Consider the following 16,273-nt stretch of genomic DNA (forward strand, 5'->3'; position numbering starts at 1 on the left):
TGATCTGGTTTCGGCTCCGAGAGTTTATCCGGATGGTGTTTCAGTGCCGAATGTTTGGGTTTCGGTACCGAGGATGGTAGTTCGGTGCCGATGCATGGCTGACTCAGTCCCAAGTTGCCTGAAGGCTTGTCTTTGGACTTCGGAGCCAAGCCCGAAGGCGGTGCATCAGAAGTTTTGTTACAGTGTCGACCTGAGCTGGAAGGCGAAGGTGTTACCTTCAGCTCATATGCCTCCAACATGGTTTTCTGACTCTCTGTCATAAAAAATTTCATGTATCAGTTATTCATCAAGAATCTGACTCTGAGGGCCGTTGTGTTATTGTTAAACTCCTTATTGATAAAATACCCTTAGTTATTTTTAATGTATATGGCCCAGTCTCTGTTGATAATGTATTTTGGACAAAAATGTCTGTCAAAGTTTCTTTAATACGATGATGATTATATTGTAGTTGGTGGTGACTGCAATCAAATTCCTGACTCCTTATTAGATACACATTCATCAGTTAAATTTGTACATACTAAAATGCATTCACCTTCACAATATGCTGTAAATCACTAGTTGATATCTGGGGACTTTGTCACCCGGACCTTAGGGAGTATAGTTTTTATTCAGCCCCACACCATTCACAATCCCATTGATAACCTCTTTTTTTGATAACCTCTTTTTAAGTAAATCCTTAGCTCAACATGTCCTTCAGTCTATTTTCATATCAGAATACACCCCAGTCTTTGTTGACTTTCATCTGATAACCTTTGATCCACCTGCATGTAGGTGGCGATTTAACAATTCCCTACTCTTAGACCCTAAATTCTCTGGCAAATTCAGTTCTTTGCTTCTGATTTTTTTGCTATTAATTCAACATTAGATTTCTCTCCTGTAATGATTTGGGATTCTTTTAAGGCTGCCGCTAGAGGTTTCATAATAAATTTTGTTTCACAAAAGAAAACATCTTTTGATATAAAAACTACTCAATTACTTAATAAAATTAAACAGCTAGAATACACTTATCATCATTCCACCAATGAATCTTCGTTGAAAAACCTTATTGATGTCAAACTCTCTTTAAACAGATAATCCACAGAAGCCGCTTCTTCCTACTTTTTGAAAAGCAGCACTCGCTATTATGGAGGTCAAAATAGGATGGGGGAAATTACTAGCTAATTATTTAAAAATACGGATAGAAAGAACTAAAATAGAATCTTTGCAGAGCACTGCTGGGAATCCACTTTTTAAAGATAATGATATTTTAAATTAATTTGTTTATTTTTATAGAAATTTGTATACTCCAGAAGCACATCCAGTTCAATCAGATTTATCCTCTTATTTTCAATCCATTATTTCCCCTTCCTCTCACCATATTGATTTTGATTTGCTGAGAATCAATATAATCTTAGCGGAAATTACCCATGCAGTCTCGGTTCTACGGCGAGGGAAGGCACCTGGACCTGATGGGTTCACTGTAGAGTTCTATAAACACTTTGCTAATCTCCTTCTTCCAAATCTTTTACTTGTATTCAATTCTTTCACTACAAACGGTTCATCTCAAGGCACTTTTCAAGAAGCCAAAATATGTTTATTTCCAAAAGATAATAAGGACCCTTCCTTCTGTAAAAATTACCTTCCCCTTTCCTTAGTCAATACAGACTACAAGATTGTTGCCGAAATTCGGGCACTACGCATTGACTCTATCCTACCTGACTTTATTGGACCTGGGCAATCGGCTTTGTAAATGGTCGGTTAGCCTCTGATAATTCTAGAGTCTTTTTTCAATATCCTTGGCAAGGTTTCTTCCTTAGATTATCCTATTGCTGCTATTGCTTTAGATGCACAGAACATTTTTGATAGGATTGGATGGGATTTTATGTTTCATGCATGCTTTAAAATAGGTAGGTCTTCCTCCCAAACTGATCACTTTAATCTCCTTATTATATTCAGGTCCTAGAGCCTCCATCTTCGTTAATGGTAAAGTTTTGGATTATTTTTCTCTTCTTAGGGGAGTACGACAAGGGTGTCCTTTATCACCTTTATTGTTTGTAATAGCGTTGGAACCCTTTCTAACGAAAATTGGACAGGATGCTCATATCTCTGGTTTCCAATGTGGTTCATATCAGGTTAAAATGTCTGTTTACGCTGATGATATCCTTTTATATTGTTCCAATCCAGCTACATCTCTCCCTCCATTCCTCCGGCAAGTTGATACTTTTCTCAACTATCGGGTTGTCGACTTAATACAGATAAATGTGAAGTCTTGCCTCTAAATGATCTATGTCTCAGGCATTATTTTAATCACACTGTTTATTCCTGGCAACCCTCAAAACTAAAAAACTAGCGCTTGTGGTTCTCCCCGACTATCCCGGAGACTTTAAAATGCAATTTTGATTATATTATCAAAATGTTAAATGATACTATTGAACGTTGGCATCCTGTTTTCCTCTCTTGGTGGGGACGAATGGATTCGATTAAAATGATGCTCAGCCCTCTGATTTTATATATTATTTCCATGATCCCTATACACATTCCTGGATATTATTTGAAGAAAATTGATTCACTTTTAAGCAAATTTCTTCTCGAATAGCCTTGTCCTCCTTAAAAAAAGAAAAAACTAATGGTGGCCTTAAATTCCCCGACTTCAAAACTTATCACTCTGCTTTTTCTCTAAAACAAGCTACCCGTTGGCTCTTTTCTGAGCCTTGCCAACATCCCCCAATATGGATAAATATAGAGACATTTCTCATCTCCTCTTTTGACTTTCGGGAAATCCTTGCCTTCACTAATAATATTTCTTTATTACGTTCTACCATTATTTCCCATACTCGTAAGCTTTTAGCTCCTCTTTTACCATCTTTTTATCCTTCTGTTACCTATCATCATCAACAGCCCATTTGGCACAATAAATCATTACGTATCAATAATCATGCCATTTATTGGAGCTCTTATAGATCTAAAGGCTTGCTTTGAATATCTCAACTTTTGACTAATGATTATCCCCTATCTTTTATGATCTTCAAACTAAATTTTCATTGCCTACTACTTTCAACTCACGATACAACCTTCTGCTTCCTTCTATTAATCAATATCTCCTAACGCTACCAAACACCTCCAATCATCATATAGCATGCACTACTCTTTTTCCTATATTAGATACTTCCCCCTCTGCATCTACTATATATAAGTGTTTATTGTTACCCTCAGATAGACTCAAGTCATAGACTGAATTGGCATGGGGAAAAGTACAATGCTGGCCAAATTCCATTTGGGATAAGTTATGGCTTAAAATGCACAAGACATCAAGAGCTGCTAATACCACTCAGACCCTTTATTTTGTTGATCAATGCCTATTACTTTCCCCTGCTACATTTGCATCTTTCTCACCTAATACTCCTTCTACATGTTGGTCCTGTTCCTGTTTTAATGCGGATTTAAAAGGAAAATTCTACTTATCAGTATGCATCTGTCCTTGGCATGTAGAGCTGCAGAGTTGTACACTATGCATAGATCGCCATCTGGTGTTGGGCTCGGATGCTTGCACTTTGTTGTTGTCTTGGAAGAGTCTTTGTAGTCACGAGATAGGTGACTCCTCCCTTGAACGATAATGCGCATGGGCATCGACTCCATCCTCAGATTGTTTTTCGCCATGATGGGAAATGATGGAGTCAGTAAGAAGTAAGAGATGTCCATGTGAATGTATCTAATTAAGATAATACTGGAACAGATACAGGTTCCGGGGAGGCGGGTGGGCGTGTACAAGTCGGCAGTTCTACATGCCAAAAACATATGCATACTGTTAAGTAGCATTTTCCGTTCGAGGCATATGAGCTGCAGATTGTACACTATGCATAGACTGTACAGCAGTGTCTCCCCTAGCGGGGGTCACCTGTATCTATTGCAGTGGTTTGAAACTGTGTTTTAAGAACAGCCTGGCCTACAGAAGCTTGTTGCTTAGCCTGCACGTTAACACAATAGTGTTTGGTGAAGGTGTGTGGTGTAGACCATGTTGCTGCCTTACAAATGGCATCTAAGGGAATGTTCTCTAAGAATGCTATGGAAGCCCCTAGTTTGTGTGTTGAGTGCGCTCTAGGGGGAATTGGTAATGTGCGTTTTGACTTCTGATAGCATATTTGAATGCATTTTACTATCCACCTGGCGATCCCAGCTTTGGAGATGAGGTGGAGAGAAAGCTACAAACAGTTGGTTTGTTTTTCTAAAAGGTTTAGTCCTGTCAATGTAATAAAGTAAAGCTCTTTTGACGTCAAGTTTGTGAAGAGCTCTCTCTGCTACGGAATCTGGGTTTTGGAAAAACACTGGTAACTCTACAGATGATTAAGATGGAGAGCAGAAATTACTTTGGGGTGGAATTTTGGATTTATTCTAAGAACCACCTTGTTACAATGTATTTGTAAGAATGGTTCTTGTATGGTTAAAGCCTGGATCTCACTTACTCTCCTGAGAGAGGTGATTGCGACAAGGAAAGCTACTTTCTATGTGAGGAATTGTAATTTGCATTTGTGTAATGGCTCAAATGGGGGACCCATGAGTCTAGTAAGGACAATGTTTAGGTTCCACACCGGAGAGGGTGGCAGTCTGTGTGGAATTATCCTCTTAAGGCCTTCCATAAAGGCTTTGATGGTGGGTACTCTAAACAATGACAAAAGTTGTCTGTTTTGTAGTTGGGCGGCAAGGGCAGCCATATGTAATCTTATGGATGAGAATGCAAGATTACATCTTTGTAAATGCAGTAAATAGCATATGATGTTTTGAATGGAAGCATCTAGTGGGTCAATTTTGTTGTTATTCAAGTAAATGACGAATCGCTTCCATTTGGCTGCATAGCAAGCTCTAGTAGTAGGACGTCTGGCCTCATTGCTAATGTTCATACAGTGGGGTGGGAGGTTAAGGTAACCGAATTCTAGGACTTCAGGAGCCAGATTGCTAGATTCAATTGTGCTGGATCTGGGTGCTTTATCTCTCCATGGTTCTGCGTCAGCAGTTTTGGGGAGAGACGTAGCTTTTGGTGTGGAACTACCGAGAGTTCGAGGAGTGTTGTGAACCATGGTTGGCGTGCCCATGTGGGAGCAACTAGGATCATCTTGAGATACTGTTGCTTGAGCTTGCATACTACTAGCGGAATGAGTGGGAGTGGCGGAAAAGTGTATGCAAATCTGCCTGACCAGTTCATTCATATTGCATTGCCTTTGGACAACTGGTGTGGAAACCTGGCGGCGAAGGTTGGACATTTTGCGTTTGCGTGTGTTGCGAACAGATCTATGTCTGGTTGGCCCCACATTTGGAAAAATGGTTGAAGAACTTGAGGATGAAGTTCCCATTCGTGTATCTGCAGTGTCTGACGACTTAGCAGATCCGCAATCTGATTCTGTTTTGGCAGAAGATATATGTTTTGCGGAACGGCCCATCTCCATATGCTTTGCGCTAGATGAGACAGCTGCAAAGAATGTGTTCCTCCTTATTTCTGTATGTAATACATTGCTGTCATATTGTCTGTGCGGGCTAGGACAGTCTTGTTGAGGAGATGAGCTTGGAATCCCTTTAACGCTAGAAATATTGCCAGTAATTCTAGGTGATTGATGTGGAGCACGTTTTGTTGAGTGCTCCACCTGCTCTGGATTGTGTGGTTTAGGAGATGGGCTCCCCAGTCGGTGAGTGATGTGTCCGCTGTTAGCACTATCTGTGGAACAAGCTCTAGGAACGGCCGTCCTCTGGAAAGATTTTGTGTGTTCCACCACTGCAGAGAACGATGTGTGCGGCTATCCACCAACACCAGATCTGTAAGTTGACCTTGAGCCTTGTTCCACTGACGTGCTAAGCATTCTTGTAAGGGGCGTATCTGTAGTCTTGCATGAGGTACTATAAAAATGCAAGATGCCATCATGCCTAGGAGCTGCATAAAAATTTTGCAATGAGGGTTTGCATACTGGCTATCCTGGCTGAATTGGGGTATGCTAGAGCTCTGGAAGTGTCTATCATGGCCCCTAGATATTGATGTATGTAGGAGGGCTGTAGATGTGACTTGGTGTGGTTTATTGTGAACCCCAAGTCGTGTAGCAGCTGAGTTGTTTGGTGAGTGTGGTGAACACACTGACTGTGTGACTTGGCATTTATGAGCCAGTCGTCCAGATATGGAAACACATGAATCTGCTGTCTTCGCAAGTGTGCAGCTACTACCGCAAGACACTTTGTGAAGACCCTGGGGGCTGTGGTCACTCCGAATGGGAGAACTTTGAACTGATAGTGTTGGCCGTCCACTGTGAACCTTGGATATTTCCTGTGAGCAGGGTGTGTGGGAATATGGAAGTAGGCATCTTTGAGATCTAATGTGGCAAGGAAGTTGCCTTGTTGCAACAGTGGAAGGACCTGTTGGAGAGTGATCATGTGAAAGTGATCCGAGTGTATGTAGAAATGAAGAGGTCTGACGTCCAGTATTGGTCTGAGGGTACCATCCTTCTTGGGGATTAGAAAGTACAGGGAGTAAACCCCCGTCCCTTGATGCTCTAGGGGATCTGGTTCTATTGCGTGCTTTTGAAGCAGTGAGAAAACTTCCTGTTTGAGAAGCGTTAGATATTCCGTGGACATCAGACGCTGTTTGGGAGGTATGTTGGGGGGAGTTGCAGAAAGTTCCAGGCAGTAACCATACTGTATAATTTGTCTTACCCACCTGTCTGTAGTGATGGAATTCCAGACAGGTAGGAACTGTGAGAGTCTCACTCCGACCGGAGTGGAATGGTCTGGAGGGAGTGGAGGGAAGTCACTGTTTGTTAGTGGGAGAGGTGCGAGTGTTGTTACCTCGGCCTCTCCCTTTGTTGTTATTTCCCCTGTACCCACCTCTGAAATATCCCTTTTGGGGGATGTTTGTGTGGGACTTTTATAGGAGGAGGAAGCAGTGTCTGTGCTGATGTTTTTGGATGCGCCCCTATAAAAGGAGCGACGAAAGGAGCCTCGTGTTGATGGAGACTGTAATGCTCCAATAGATTTTGCAGTCTCAGTGTCTTTCTTCATTTTCTCTAAGGCTGCGTCTACAGCTGGGCCAAAAAGTTGTTCCTGATTGAACGGCTGATTCAGGATAGTAGTCTACACTTCCTGTATGAAACCAGAAATCCGTAACCATGCGTGTCTACGCAATAACAAACTAGTGTTAATTGATCTAGATGCAGTGTCTGCGGCATTGAGGGCACATTTAATGGATGCGTTTGTGATTAACTTGCTCTCCTGAATCAAATCATTGGCTTTGGCATTGTATTGGTCAGGCAAATGCTGCATTAGGCCCTCAAGCTCGTAATAGTGAGCCCTATCATGCCTGGCAAGCAGTGCTTGTGCATTAGCTATTCTCCAGTGATTAGCTGCCTGAGAAGCAACTCGTTTGCCTGAGGCGTGTTGTAGCTTAGACTCTTTGTCTGGAGGTGGAGTACCCCAGACGGTTTGAGAGTTGGCACGCTTCCGTGCATTGGTCACCACCAGTGAATCTAAAGGGAGTTGACCTCTAATGTAGGTGGGATCATTGGGGGCGGTTTATATTTTTTATCAATCCGAGGATTGCAAACCCTGGTCCTGACAGGGTCTTTGAAGACGTCCGGTGCATGTTTAATGACACCTTTAAGCCTGGGTAGTGTTTGTACTGTCTTTTGTGCCTGTGCAAAAGTATCTACTAGGAAGTCTTCCTCGGTGGGGTCTGAATGCATTTGGACACCATGATATTGGGCAGCCCTATCAATGAGCTGACAAAACCCAAAGGTGCCATCTGGGGGAGATGGCCTTGTGGGGTATGCATCTGGATCAGGAAGGTCTGGAGGATCTACAAGGGGTATCGTAGTCGTCCCATGTGTCCTGTGGTATGCTAGTGTCATCACCAGGATCATTGAAAGGGTCATTATGTGGGTCCCCATGCCCTAAGTCATCATCATCCTGTGGTGGTGGTGAGTATGGAGGAAGTATTTATAGGAGAAGAAGGCCTAGTAGGAAAACAGGAAGAACAGGAGAAGAGGGTCTTAGTGGTGAAGTTGCAAAGTTCCTTTTCTTCACAGGCACCTCAGGAGTGTGTGGGGTGTCCAATTTCCTCTTCTTGGCTGGGAGACTGATAATATGGCCTGTTATAGGGTCCACAAGCAATGTCTTTTGTTTCGGACCGATAGGATCTGTAGAAACTGTTCTTCCTCATTGGTGTCTGCTTTCGGTGCTGATTTGTTTGGTTCCGAACGCGGCTTGGATTTCTGCTCTGGAGCCTTAGAAGGGGTTTTTGGGTCCTTCGGCTTCGGTGTTGAGTCGGAAATCTTTTTCTGATCCGAAGGTTTTCGAGGTTTGTTCGGATCCGAGGCCTTTTGGTCTTTCAGTGCCGAAGTGCTCGGTGCCGAGGCCTTTTTGGAGACAGCAGGAGTAGGATGCGTTCCTGATTTCAGCGCAGACTGTGTTTTTGGGACACCGGCGTGCGGCTTGCTTGGTCCTGAGCCGCCGGAAGGCTTCGTCTTTGTCTTCGGAGCCGGGCCCAGAGGCAGGACTCCTGAAGCTTTCTTTCGGTCGCGACTAAGGCCTTCAGGCGAAGTCTTGACTGGAGCCTTTTGCTTTTCGGGTGGGGTTGGGGCAGGGGTAGTTGTACTCACTCGTTGACCTGGAGTGATCTGGTCATCGGAGTCGGAGTCATCTGCTTCGGACAAAATGTTGAGATCCTCCGAATCCTCTGCCTCTGAAACGTCGGGCCTTCATCGAAGATGTCTTCTGACACTGGTGCAGCCTGTTGCGCCATAACGTGTCGTCGAGCCCGGCGGATCACGGATAATCTTCTTGGACCGGTAGGAGGCCCAGACTAGGCAATCTTTTTCTTCGTGTTCCGGCGAGAGACAAAGGTTGCAGACCTTGTGTTGGTCACTGTGTGGTAATTTAGCTCCACACTGGGGGCATTTTTTGACTGGAGTCCCTTCTATTGGCTGAAGACCCAAATGGTGTCGATAGGCCCCGCGTCGACGATCGGAATCGAGTATTTGAGTTAGCGCGTCGAAAGGCACGCAAACGAAAACAATACCGTCAAGTTAGCGATGGTTTGCGCGTTGAAAAGGTTTGGAAAACACGGTACCGAACCGGAGCGATGAAGTTACATCTGAATGCAATGGCATATAAAATCTATCTGAGGATGGAGTCGATGCCCATGTGCACTATTGTCCAAGGGAGGAGTCACCTATGTCGTGACTACAAAAGTCTTCTTCCAAGACAACAACAAGTTGCAAGCATCCGAGCCCAACACCAGATGGCGATCTATACAAAAGTGTGAATTCTGCAGCTCATATTCCTCAAACAGAGGGTTAAGTGGAAGTAGAAATAATCTAGGTTGAGCCAAGGGCCATTTCTGCCCAGACAGCTGTGTATCAAAGCACTTTCAAACTTTGAAAGTTTAACCCTAGCCGACTCCCATCCCTGTAATGTTTGTGTATGCACCCACACAAATTCACACTCTACATAGTTCCACTGAAGTTCATACCATTTAATTACTTTCCACATAATTCAAAACTACATCATACCACACAATCCCACACCACACAATTCCAAAACACATCTCAAACTTGCACTTCCACCAACCCGATCATCTCTCCACCACACACCCACTGCCCCATCTCTACCTCACTCTGCAACTACCCCCTCTCATCTAACAATGTCCCTACCCCCTCTCATCCCTTCCTCACACTCCTAGCCTCCTCTTTATACTACCTAGTCAAACAAATTACCTTCCTCTATCACCTCACGCTGTGCAAAATTCCATCTCTTGCCCCCCACCTCCCCAGGGTGCCCCACGTACTCATCTCTCTCTCATACACTCTCACACCTCTCTCAATTCAGGTCTTCAAGCACAATTTCCTTCCGGTGCCCTATCAACATTTCCATCCCTCAAACCCACACTCTCCTCCTTCTTAAGCTCTCTTCGACATACACAGGCGCTCCCTATTTATGCATCTCTGGCCTGCTCTCCCCTTAGTTCTCTTTTTCTCACACACATTCTGCTCCTCTATCTAGACTTCATTCCCTATTTATCTCTATATCTTTCTTTCCAACTATTCTATGCAGCTCACACCTATCTATTCACCATATTGCATAATTCCAAAACACAAATACATCACACAATTCTACCACACACTATTTCGCAACTAACCGTTCCAATTCAACCCACTTAATTCCACTCCAAACCATATACATCTAATCCACTACAAAACACATAGATAAAACACATTGTCATTTACAATACCAATAGCTCTAACTCTGGCACACGCGAGACCTATTGCATTGCAAATGCTTGTTTTTTATTATTGGCCTTATACGCAATTATTTTGCACAATTTAATCTGACGTAGGCATTTGGAATCAAACTGTGCATGTAAATTCACAACTCCTGGCAACCATAAGAAGGGGGCCCAGATATTTGGTCTACTGAAAATTAGAAGTAATAAAGAGGTAGCCATGTAAAACGCAGTCAACACTCATAAAGTAACAAAGGTTCTCACCCTTGAAAATCCCACAAAACTACTCTTGAAAAAGACAGAGATATGCAGGAAAACCCTCAATATTTCATGGGAGTCTTGAGGAAATAGCTTGATCACGTGAAAGCATATTTTCCCATGAATAGAAAAAAATAAACCAAAAATGAATGTGCACATGCACAATTCTGTCACGGGTACACCTTGAAGACAATCCCTAAGATTATGGAAGGAGGAAGAGAACTGCACATTGTATTGAATATGCTACTTACCAGTATGCATCTGTTCTTGGGATGTAGGGCTGCTGACATTCATATCTGTGCATAGATCGCCGCCTATAAATTTGCTTAATTCCATGCTTACTGCAAGGTATAAAATATTCCAAAAATGCGGAACTCAAAACAAAGTAGAGGAGGTGCTTATCCGACTTTGCTACAAAATGTTTGTGAACGCCTGTTCTCTATGAGGATATCCTAATGAGGCGTACGCTTCCTCTGACTGCTCTATTTTAGTTCTAGGTGAGCCTGCTTGAATCCAAAAGCTCATGCTGGTCAATAGTCTCATTGGCATGAGCAGTGATAAACCATGAATAGATCTGTTTTTCTAAATTGAATTGCACTACAATCAAAGATATAGCTTCAAGAATGCATACCACATTAAGGAGAAACCGATCAGACAATGTAGGGCAGGCTGCAAAGTTAATTCAGGCATCCAAAGAAACAGTTAATTGCTTTTGGTAAGACTATTTTCCTTCCTAGTGCTTTTAAGCAGATTCCTCACTTTATGAATATCCTTCTAGGTGCCTCACTCTCCCAACACATTTCGCTAGCAGTAGCAGCACTTCCGTCGTGAGTCAGCCTGCCGACTGTGACAATATCTGAGTATATAAGTTCCTAACCCTCATGCTGGTGACATCCCACCCCATGGAGGTGTGCGATAAGGAACCGAAACAGCATCAGACCCAGCACAAATGAGGGCACATAACATGTTTGTCTACATTGCTATTGAAGGTATTACTCCTCAGGTGTGGCGGGCAGGTGGTAACGATTCTACAGGAAGATTATGTAGCCACTAGAAATATCATTACTGGAGATAATTCGTTCTTCAGATTGACTACATCTTCTCATGGATTCCTCATGCAATGAAAGAACCACAAAGCAGTACCTCATTAGGAGGTGGAATGGAGAACTTCTGATTGCCCAAGGATGTAATGCATGAATGAGAACGTGGGAGCCTGGCAGGTGTCAGCCATCAGAAAACCTCTGGTGTGAACCACTACAGCATCCACGGTGCTAGTGGAATAGGCATGAATGAATGCTCTGGGACAGATCTTTTTTGACAAGGTAAGACATTGCAGATTTTGATATGTAGGATGCCCCAACAAGAAATTGTCACTTGAACCTTTTTAGCTCCAGCAAATCCTCAAATCCCAGCAAGAGATTATCATCCACTTTAGACTCTGTCCTATTGAGCACTGACAATCTAATATGACGCAGCTCACCTTGGGTCCAGTCTATGTAGCTCCTCCTCCTCTTTTGATGGGATAGGACGAAGGATTGCAGGACTCCACCATGGGAAAGGCAGATACCACCTAGGGAAGGAAAGCTGCGTAGATCTGAAAGACCAACTTATCTTGGAAGAAAACCATCAAGGGTTGACAAACTGTGATGGTTTGAAGTTCTCTGACCTTACGGGCTGAAGTTATAGGCACTTAGGGCACAGTGTTCAGAATGACTGGTTAGATTAGGCAACAGTGCATCAGTCGAATGACAATGCTATGAAATAAGTCAACACAATATTAAAATCCCACTGAGAAACAATGGAGGAAGCAAGCAAATTAAACCTTGCAGAAAATTAGGCACTAGTGGTGATGTTTCCAATGGCAGCTGGTCTAGAAGACACATGAAGGCAGATCGAACAGCCAAATAGTATTTAACTGTCAACACTGCCGGATCCTGCTAGACAAGAAACAGATCAAAGAGCAGAATGTCAGAAAAATGGGATTGAAAATGATGTAGATCTTCTGACTAGCACCAGTGAACACATTTTTCCAGCAACTTGCTTATATGGATTTTACAGATAGTTTCCTAGCAGCCAAGAAGACATCCACAACTTCAGCAGGGAGACAAAAGGCCTGTAGCTGGCACCGCTCAATCTCCAAGCATGCAGCCACAGCGCCTGGTTATTTTGGTAGAGCACCTCACCATCCTGGTGCAAGAGAAAGCCCCCCGTGTGCGGGAGAGGAAGAGGTGGTTGAATGTTGAGTGCATACAGATTGTCAAACGAGATTCTCGTTGATCAACTTGGAGCAGAATGAGCTACATTAAATCCCCTTGCACCTTCCACAAAATCTCCGGAAGAAACAAAATCTGTGAGAACCCATACTGCAGGCTCTGAGACTAATTGATCATGCAGGCATCCCACAGGGAATCATTCAAGTGTAATTGTATAGTACAAAACTGAGGACACGTCCTGTAATGGATGCAGGTATGAAATCCATGTGTGGACACCTCAAACTAGAGGCTATCACCACCATCAGCTTGGGGTGTAGTTCTGACCTATGATCCTCCAGTTAGAAGTGACTGGGAGCAACCCTTTCCGCACCGAGGAAACCTGCAAGATTCACCACTACCAGGAAAATTGATAGAGTCGATAATGGTGGTGTTGATTTGTTCTCCATGAGATGGTAGGCAGAAATGTCTTCATGGCAAGACAGACAACCCGCACCTCAACTGTGTGCAGGAACATTTCTGACACACACATAGCACCCAATGCATCATGTTGTCCAGATAGGCACCTGAGCCTAGCAAGAACGCATACTTGCACAAGATAGCCCGCACTGCAGAGTGCTGAGCTGATAATCCACCAAGGTTGGAAGGGTCCATATACCAGTAGAAGTCGAGATTAACTGACTCCTGAACCTGACATGAAAGGCTCCCCTGATGTTGGAGTCCATGTTTTCCGAGGCACCACAGAAGAACCCTCATGCACCATCAGGTGTGTGGAAATAACAAGATGCATGATGCCCTGAGACACAGCAGATGCAGGGCATGTATTAATGCAAGCTGTGTCTTGAGATAAAAATATTTGAATCATCTCCAGAACATCTGCAATCCTCTGAGAAGCAGGAAAAGTGTTTATGTGATTTGTGTCCAGTACCGCAACCTTGAAGGTTATCATATTTACCACACACATTTGTGAAGGGTTTCCAATACTGCACCTCTGATCCAGATAACAATATTCTAAAAAGGGGAGCTAACTATATTGGTTGACATCCTGGCACCATACAAAAAACTAACAAGAAAAAAAGTCAGACAAATTAGGTCTTCACAAGGGCAAAAACATTTGGAAAATACATGCAAGGTGCTATTAAAATGAAGTGGAGTGCTAAAAGAAAACATGTTATAGCAAATGCAGGGTAGTCTAAAACATATATAGGGAAGTCACAGCTCCCACTTAAATGGAAAGTACAATTTCCACATCCCAAGAATTTGCCAATAAACTATCACAGTTCATATCAACAAAGTAGACGTAAGTAAAAAGAAGACTGCCAACCAACCACAATAATATCTTGATAAGATGAATAACTAAGATGAATAACTAACTCATAGATACTCCACTATTGCAATCCTTTTCCACAATATCTGAGGAGATGCTGTTCAACACATTCAGTCTCATCCACCACGGTCGACCCCTGCACACCTAGCTTCACAAAACATCACTTAAACACATTATTGCCTGCAATAATTGTATAAATGCTTGCTTAACACATGGCATAGTTAGTGAAAGATTAAAAAAGGTCACCTGTGATGACTCTGCTGAAAAAGCTAAATGCTGACACAGAGGACTCAGGAAACTACCAACTCATCTCTAATCTCCATCTCAAATCTGGAAGCCTATTGACCAATGAAAAGCCACCACTTACAAAGGACAGTGACAGAAGCCAAATAAAAACATGGGCGTAGCTTCATGCTCATATCCTGCATACATCATGTCTCGAAGAGACAGCGCAAGTGCTGCCTAGGCAAGACCTAAAAAAACGGTGTACATTCACCATGCTGATTTTCTCCATTAATAATTAGAGGCCAGTCCACTTATTCAGAAGAAAAACAAATTTGATAGGCTCAATCACCTAAGTCGGGTTTATACTCTGTCTGATTACCCTCATGGCCATGCTGATCAACTCATGACCAGTTTACCCACTCTTTGTAACTATTTTGTAGGAGTTTGTCTGCACAGAGTGAGTGAGTGCCTGCACTGAGTAAATCACTGGTATACATGTCCTTAAAGGAAGGGTGAATGAGTACATAGTGCATGCTCCCATTGACCCTCTTAGGTTATTGTTTCATACACAATCTACTAGGAGTTGGATAACAGATGAATAACCCCCAGCAAGGGAAGGGTGGTCTGACAGTCTGCATGGGCAAAACATGCTTGTTAGTGTGTCTAATGAGAGCACTTTATGGGCCAGATAGATGGATGAGAATTTGTAAAGCATGGAAGACCCAGGCAGCACCATTCCGGTTATAAATATATCACCCGCAGGGGACCGGCGAGAGAGGAGTGTCATAACAGGCAGAGTCTGTTTCACGCATCTCGCAGCGAGGTGTGCACACCAAACACTGCCTGGTAATGGCATCTGCTTTAAAACTGTGAAAAGACTGAATGCGTGATTGCCACAGTAACAAGTAAATACAGGGCACAAATCCCAAATGAGCACTGGTGTTCCGACCACACAAATACATACCCCTGGAGAAGAGAGCTGTCAGAGCAAAGCGGGTGTGCTGCCGCAGCTGCCTCCACTGTGCGCCCCGCTGCTTTCTCCTGTGGCAATACTCCATGGGAGTAAACTTTTGAAAAAAGGTGAGCCATACACACACCATTAGCCATTGGAAGGCTATGATTGTTAAAGGACACACACAAAAGTCAATCCAAAGCATGGGAGGAGTCAGATCCTACAAAGTACATACAACAGATCACCTGACAATGCACGCGCTCTCTAGCCTCGACCTAAAAAGGACCTGTTCACTCCCACTGACCACTACACGGTATGCTGCCACTACCGTGCTCGTGCTGCTTATCTCCTGGTAAAGGCAGTAGCCTTCCACCACTATGAGGGTAGCGCTTTGGGCACCCCTTCCGGTCCAACAACACTACAATTTGTGAGGCAGGCCTATATCATGGTGCACAAGCATGCAGGAGGCAGGGATACACGTCCATTGCCATACAGGGGACTTTTCCGTCCCAACAGATGGTTTCTCCTTCCTATGGCCCTTTTTTATTTTATTCTGGAAAGATGTATTTGGAGATCGTTCCATCTAAGGAGACTTAACTTACGGGTTGTGGCCAAAAATTGCTGGATCTCTTGCTATGGTTATCAGCTAAATAGAAGAACAGGAATTGGGGACCACGGCATTGCGTTCCAAGACCAAACGCCACATACACATATCATGCGAGTCCGACAAGGACTTTTTTTGTGGTTTCTGCAATAGGGTTTAAACCTTGAAATCTTTCGAGAACCCATCTGACCTAGTCACAGTCAAAATACAGAGGATTTTAGTTGGTGAAACATTCACAGATCTCCGGGCCCATGTCAATGAGGCACTGCAGTACATAAACTGACTGCTGGGCCCCGGGTACTGCCTAATATGCTCTAATGTTGTCGCATCCGCAAGTAAGACTCAAGCTCAGAGCTGCATGGCACCACCTGGAGGTGCTGGAGGGCAACTGCTGAGGAAACGTTTTCCAGACAAGTCTGACATCTGCAGAGATTTTCATGAGATTAGAAATCGGTAGAAAGATGCAGCC

General features: G+C 43.4%; 1 protein-coding gene across 1 annotated transcript in view; it reads right to left on the reverse strand.

Annotated features, from left to right (window-relative positions):
• Positions 1–16,273, reverse strand: part of LOC146770466 (uncharacterized) — a 189,147-nt gene that overhangs the window by 131,694 nt on the left and 41,180 nt on the right. The window lies entirely within an intron of this gene.

Source organism: Triturus cristatus, unplaced genomic scaffold (genome assembly GCF_964204655.1).
Source record: "Triturus cristatus unplaced genomic scaffold, aTriCri1.1 SCAFFOLD_205, whole genome shotgun sequence".
NCBI lineage: Eukaryota > Metazoa > Chordata > Amphibia > Caudata > Salamandridae > Triturus > Triturus cristatus.